We start from the raw sequence: 7,559 nt of genomic DNA on the forward strand, positions 1-7,559 counted from the left end.
GTTCTCTATTACATTTACCTTGGGAATATTTTTCTATATAGAAATTGTATTTTTTCCATTGTGGTAACATTGAGGATATATATACATATATATATATATATATTGAAATTTACCATTTTAATTGTGCAATGTAATGACATTAAGTGCAAATACATTATGTACAGCATTTATCACTATCTACCTTCTGAATGTTTTCATCTTCCCTGCCTAAAAGTTTATATTGAATAAAAACAACTAAATTGTGAAATAGTAAAATAATGCCAAACCTTTTATTTTCTATTGCCTTTTTCTTGCCTTGGTTTAAAATGTTTGCTATTCATCTACACTGTGCTTACAACTTCTCAGGGTTTTTTTTTCCATTCCTGGGGCTTGAACTCAGGGCCTTAGCACTGTCCTTGGACTTTTTCCTCAAGGCCAGCGCTCTGCCACTTGAGCCACAGTATTACTTTCGGCTTTTCTATGTTTGTGATTCTGAGGAATCGAACCTGGGTCTTTGTACATGCTAGACAAACACTCTACCACTAGGCCAAACTCCTGGCCCACTTCTCATTTAATTGCTACAGTATTTCACTTTATTATCTGACATATTGTATATATGCGTATTTGGTGATTTGAAATAGGATAGGGAAGGGGGGAAAACAAGATGAGGGGCTGGGGCAGGGGGAGGAAAATGGGGACCAAGACATGAGAAAGGGTATCAATGCTTGTGAAGTAATGCACCTTCTATCTGGTGAATATAATGTAACCCTTCTATTAATTACAATAAAAATATATGGAAAAAATAAAAAAACATATTCACATATCTAATCCACTTAGAACTTGTTTTTATACATGGTTTGGAGGAAGTAAACCATTCTATTTTCTTCCAGTTGGGAAGCCAACCATATGTATCAGACTATTTATGAAGATTTTCCTAATGAGTTAAAATAATCACCTTGGTCATAAACTTAGAAATTATGAATTATATTTATCAGTACCTTGCTTCACAGATCTAGTTGTCAATTTCTGTGACAGTACCGTATTATTTTACTTACACATCAGGTACACATCAAGTAAACCAAATTCCATAATACTGTTCTTTTTCATAATTTCCTGAGTATTCTCAGATTACACTAGGTGAGTGCCTATGGCTCACACATGTAATCCTAGCTACTCAGTAGTTTCAGATCTGATTAGCGCATTTCAAAACTAGCTGAGACAGGAAGAGTCTGTGAGACTCTTATTTACAATTAACTATTTTTTTAAGCTAGAAGTAGCCAGATGCGGTGGCTCACACCTGAAATCCTAGCTACTCAGGAGGCTGAGATCTGAGGCTCACGGTTCAAAGCCGGCCCGGGTGCTAAAGAATATGAGACTCTTATCTCCAATTAATCAGTACAAAATGTTTGGTGTGGCTGTGGCACAAGGGGTAGGGCAGTAGCCTTGAGCTGAAGAGCTCAGGGACAATGCCCAGGCCCTGAAGTAGGGTGGTAGCTTTGAGCTGAAAAGCCCAGGCCAAGTTCAAACTCCATAACCCACAAAAAAGCTAGAAATAGAGATGTAGAGATGTGGCTCAAATGATAGAATGCTAGCCTTGAGCATAGAAGTTCAGAAACAGTGCCCAGGTCTTGACTTCAAGCCCCAGGATTACTGGCCCCAGAAGAAAGAGAGGGGCCAAGGGAGAGAAGAGAGAATACACATGCTTCTTTAGAGGTTGGTTTTAGTTTTGTTTTGATTCTTTTTTGTGCCAATCCTGGGGCTTGAATTCAAGGCCGTGTCTTTGGGCTTTCCTCAAGGCTAGTGCTCTACCACTTGAGCCACAGCACCACTTCCAGTGTTTTTCTATGTATGTGTTTTTCTATGTTTTTCTATGGTACCTAGGAGTCGAACCCGGGTCTTCATGCATGCTAGGCAAGCACTCTACCACTAGGTCAAACTCCTGGCCCCTTGATTCGTTATTTTCATATCCGTGTGTGTATGTGCCAGTACTAGGGTTTGAAATCAACGTTTCATGCTCATTCTTTACTAACAGTTGTTGTTCTCCCAATTGAATCAACATCCTATTCAGGTTTGTTTTTTTTTTTGCTGGTTGCCTAGAGATGGAATACTTTGAACTTTTCTGTCACAGGTTTGCTTCAAACTGTCTTTGTCAGATATCAACCTAACTACATAGATCAAGTTACATATGTGAGCCCCTAATGCTTGTGGTTTTTAAGGCACATGACTTTGCTTTTGATATTTTTAAGAGTATTTACATTAAAAAAAATCACCAGCTTTTTCAAGAAAATGATGTCTAGTTCTATTTTTTAAGAGTTGAATTTTGTCTTAACATTTTTATAGCTTTAAAAATTTGCTTTTTGCATCTTCATATTGAATTTATAGCTGTTTACATATGTATGTTTTCATCAATGAAATACTTTTTTCTATTTTTTACTTTATTTATTTTGCTGTTCTCACTATTTGTTAGTATTCACCCACAGTTTTTATCAAGTAATATTTATATTTAATTTGCTGCAATTTATTTAATCATTTACTTATTGAATTATTGTTTGTAATATAAATAAAACAGTATGTTATGAATACCTTCTTGCAAATTTTTAAGTGAATATGTATTTGCGTTTCTCTTTGATACCTACCTGTGGAAAGGTTTCCAGGTTTTTTTATGTTTAAATTTGCAAAAACTAAACTGCAAAATGTTGAAAACCTGTATTGAACAATTTTACACCTCTTATAATTCCATTTGTTTCATATCTAGGTCAATGTGTCATGTTTAGTTTTAGACATTGTACTGAGTGCTAAGTTGTAAATCAGTATGATTGTAGATTGTATGTCCTTCCCACCAGTGCTATGGTAGATTTTTTATGTGCTTACCAGGCATTTGTACATTTTCTTTGCAAAGTGCTCAAAATCTTTTGCCAGTTTTTTTTTTTGTGGGTTATGGAACTTGATCTCTGGGCCTGGACACTGTACCTGAGCTCTTCAGCTCAAGGCTACCTCCCTACCCTTGAGCCACAGCCCCACTTCCCATTTTCTAGTGATTAATTGGAGATAAGAGTCTTTTGGCTTTGTAGTGCCTGGGCTGGCTTTGAACCATTATCCTCAAATCTCAGCTTCCTGAGTAGCTAGGATTACAGGCGTGAGCCACAGCACCTGGAGTGCCAGTTTTTAAACTGAATTATTTTTATTTTTTGTATTGTGTTTTAGAGCTCTTTTTTCATATATTCTATTGTAATTAACAGAAGGGTTACATTATATTCACCAGATAGAAGGCGCGTTACTTCACAAACATTGATACCCTTTCTCATGTCTTGGTCCCTATTTTAGAGCTCTTTTGCAAGTCCTTTGTCAGTTGTATGTGTTAAGAATATCTTAATTGTGTACTTTGAAGAACAGATGTACATAAATTTTCAATGGCATTCAATTTATCAATTCTTTCACTTGGATAGTTTAGTACCTTTTGCATTCTTACTTGGCAATCTTTATCTACTTCAAAGTTGTGAAGATATTCTTCCAGGTTTTCCTAAAAGCCTTACATGTTTAGCTTGCATAATTAGGTCTTTGATCCAGCTCAATTTAGTAGTTTTATTGATTCTATTCCTACACCTTAAATTCACTATTTTTAGCATGTGTAATTTAGTAGACAAATGAATGGTGAAGTATACAACCATCATCACCCTGAACAGTTTGAGCAACCTCAAAAGAAAGACTGTATAATTACCAGTTACTTCTCATTGTCTCTTCTTTCCATCCCTGGGAATCTATTAATCTACTTTCTGTCTCTGTAGAGTTGCCTATTCTGTACATTTCATACAAATGGGATCCTACAGTATTTGACATTTCATGCCTGGCTACTTATTACATAACATAGTATTTTCAAGGTTTATCTATCCTTTAGTTTGTGTAGAACTTTATATAGGATAACAACACATTATGTGGATGTACCACAGTTCACTCACCTAAGCATTAAATGATAAATATCCATGTTGTTTCCACTTTTTAGTTGTCATGAAAAATGCTACTATGAGCATCTTTGCATTGATCAAGTCTAAACCTTGTTTGAGACAAGTTCTCAGTATGGAACTCAGGTTGGCCTTGAATTTGACATCCTGTCGCAGCTTCCCAAGTGCTATGGTCACAGGTATGTGCCATCGAACCTATATGTTTTCTGTTACTTTGAGCACAGTATTAGGTATGGAACTTCAGCATCATGCTTCAAATTTCTCCTCTTCCACTTGATCTGGTACCTTTCACACATGTTGAAAATTATGTATGTATGTGTAATTTTTTGCTGGTCATGGGGCTTCAACTAGGTCTGGGTACTGTTCCTGAGTTCTTCAGCTCAAGGCTACCACCCTACCCCTGTGCTTGGCCATTGTCCCTGAGCTTTCAGCTCAAGGCTACCACCCAACCCTGGAACCAAGTCCCACTTCCCATTTTCTACAGGTTAATTGGAGATAAGAGTCTCAGGTCCTTATGTGCCCGGGCTGGCTTTGAACCTTGATTCTTAGATATTAGCCTCCTGAGTGGCTAGGATTACAGGAGTGAGCCATCACACCCAGTTGTGTATGTATATTTTTCTGGGGCCTTTGTTTTAAAATTTATAGATTCTATGCCAGTGGAGCAACATTTTGATGATTGTGGTTTAAAGTAAATATTGCAATCAGTTGATAGGCCTGAGAGTGTAACCTAGTGTAAGAGTGCTCGCCTTGCATGCACGAAGTCCTAGGTTCAATTCCTGGGTACCACATACTCAGAAAAGGCCAGAAGTGGTGTTGTGACTCAAGTGGCAGAGCACAAGTGTCTAAGGACAGTGCCCAGGCCCTAAGTTCAAGCTCCAGTACTGGAAATCAATCAATCAATCAATCAATCAATCAATCAATCAGGTGATATACATCTTCCCAATTTGATCTTTTATTTCAATATTAATTTTACTATTGTTAGTGCTTGAAATTCCTTACACATTTCAGAATGAATTTATCAGTTTCTTCCAAAAGGTCTACTGGGATTTTATTGTAATCTAATTAACCAGATTGCGGGAAAATAGATATCTTAATAATACTGAATCATCCAAACAGTGAATTTAGCATACATATCTTTAGATCTTTTAAATATCTGTATTACCAATTCTATTTGCCCTTAAATGTTTGACAATATTTATCCTTAAAACTGTGAAAATAAGAAACAAAAGCCATATAACGAGTGATTGTTGTCCTTAATGTACTATGTTATCTCTTATCTCTTTTGCTGTCCCTTGGTTATCTCATATTGTTACAGTATTTCACCTTGTTATCTGATGTATTGGATATATGCATATTTGGTTATTTGAAATTGGATAGGATTTCTGTATATGTACAGAAATCATTTGTTTCTGTGCTGGTCCTGGGGCTTGAACTCAGGGCCTGGTACTGCTCCTGAGCTCTTTTCTCAAGGCTGGAGCTCTACCAGTTTGATCCACAGTGCCATTTCTGATTTTCTGGTGGTTAATTGGAGATAAGAGTCTCACATATTTTTCTGCCTGTTCTGACTTTGAACCATGATCCTCAGATCTCTGGCTCCTTGGGTAGCTACAATTTACAGGTGTGTACCACTCACATCCAACTAGAAAACGTTTTGAGCGGTGCATGAAGGTATAACAAACATTAGATAAATGTTGGAGAATATGAACTAAATCCCTTCCATATGGAAAGGGCAATCATTATTGTCATTGTAGTAGTTTTTTTTTTCCAGTCCTGGGCTTGGGATCAGGGCCTGAGCACTGTCCTTGGACTTTCTCAAGGCTAGCACTCTACCACTTGAGCCTCAGCACCACTTCCAGCTGTGGTACCAAGGAATCAAACGCGGGTCTTCTTGCATGCTAGGCAAGCACTCTACCACTAGGCCAAACTCTCGGGTGTGTAGTAGGTTTTTGAATGAATGAAATGCTAAAAGGAAAAACCTCAAACGTTTCAAATAGAGAACTTCCTTTTGGGAAATAAGCATTTGTGAAGGTTTGGTCTTGAGTGGGAGTAGAAGATTAGCATCCTGAGGATGGACGCTAATTACAGTATATCAGGACTAGTATGAGTTAAGAAGAGAGATAAAAAAATAACTTTTAATTTATTAAATTGATAAAACATTCTAATTCAGACATTAAAAAAGTTCTTTAGTCATCCAATTCCTTTTCCTACAGGCAGTAATTCTATTTATTTTTGTGAAAGTTCAGTGAAGGTGTGGAGGCTATAGGTTAGTGAATGTGTACCTGCTTAGCATGAGCAGGATTCCATCTTCCCCACCACAAAAGACAACAAAAAGATACATGGAAGAATACATTTAATGTAAACGAAATCCACCAATTCCTGTTGGGAAGTGAATGGAACTGAAGGAACCTTTATGTTTTTAATCACCTCATGATTGTGTATTATATGAATATATAATAATATTTCATTGATCCTTTGTCATTTAAAGTTTGTTAAGTAGAAATTTTGATTGTTGTGCACAATACCTTTTAAATTACTGGGAGTTTGGCCTAATGGTAGAGTGCTTGCCTAGCATGCACGAAGGCCTGAGTTCAATTCCTCAGTACCACATACATAGAAAAAGCTGGAAGTAATGCTTAGGCTCAGGTGGTTGAGCAGTAGCCTTGAGAAAGCACAAGTACAGTGCCCAGGCCCTGAGCTCAAGCCCTAGGCAAAAAAACTTACCTTCAACCGGAATCTTTTTCTGCCACTCAGATTATTATCTTCCTATGTTTGGCAGTTATATGTACTTTCCATTCCTCTATTTCATCCTCTTTGAAAGTACTGAGTATTGACTACTTTCTTTCTGATAGGCTGAAATTATCTCAATTTGTTTTATTATGTACTTTTTAGATTATTATAGTACTTGACTATCATCTACATAAATATGCGTTTTTACGTAATTTTATTTCATTTTTCTATTGGAATTTGATTTTTAATACATGTCAGTTATGGAGATATGATTATTAGTATTATTTTTCTAAATATTCTTATTTTTAAATTTCATGATACTTAATTTTTGAAGGAAATTTACATTGTCTTATATTAAATACACTGGTCTCCTTTATACCATCTTGCCTTGAACATTTCTTAGAAGATTTTTGCTTATATTGAGGCAGTTCAATGTTAACAAGTATTTTCCACTTTTAATGGTTTCACTGTTTCCTGTGATTCTGCCAGGATTCTTTTGTGTATTGTTTATAGTGTTAAGTCCTATCTAATTATTTGGTAAAATAACTGCAACTTTTTGATGGCTACTCAGAGGCCAAGCCAATTGTACACTCAAGGTAAGAGCAAAAATCAGTACATTTAAGAAACAAAATTGGCACAAGAAAAGATTCAGTATTATGGTGAATATTTCTCTTGAAGTTGAAACATTTAAGAAGGAATTATGTGAATCTTCATTTCTTTGATGTGATAGTGCCTTTCCAGGATGAACAGTTTAAAAAACAGTGAATATTATATCTTCAGTCATTTGTTCTGATAAGTTAATCAGTTCTTTCACTCAGCATTTACTATTTCGGTAAGTAATTAAGGAGGAAAACTGGAGTTGGAGTGCATAGTGTGTGCACCTAATGCCCTATA

Source organism: Megascapheus bottae, chromosome X (assembly GCF_031878675.1).
Source record: "Megascapheus bottae isolate mThoBot1 chromosome X, mThoBot2.hap1, whole genome shotgun sequence".
NCBI classification, from domain to species: domain Eukaryota; kingdom Metazoa; phylum Chordata; class Mammalia; order Rodentia; family Geomyidae; genus Megascapheus; species Megascapheus bottae.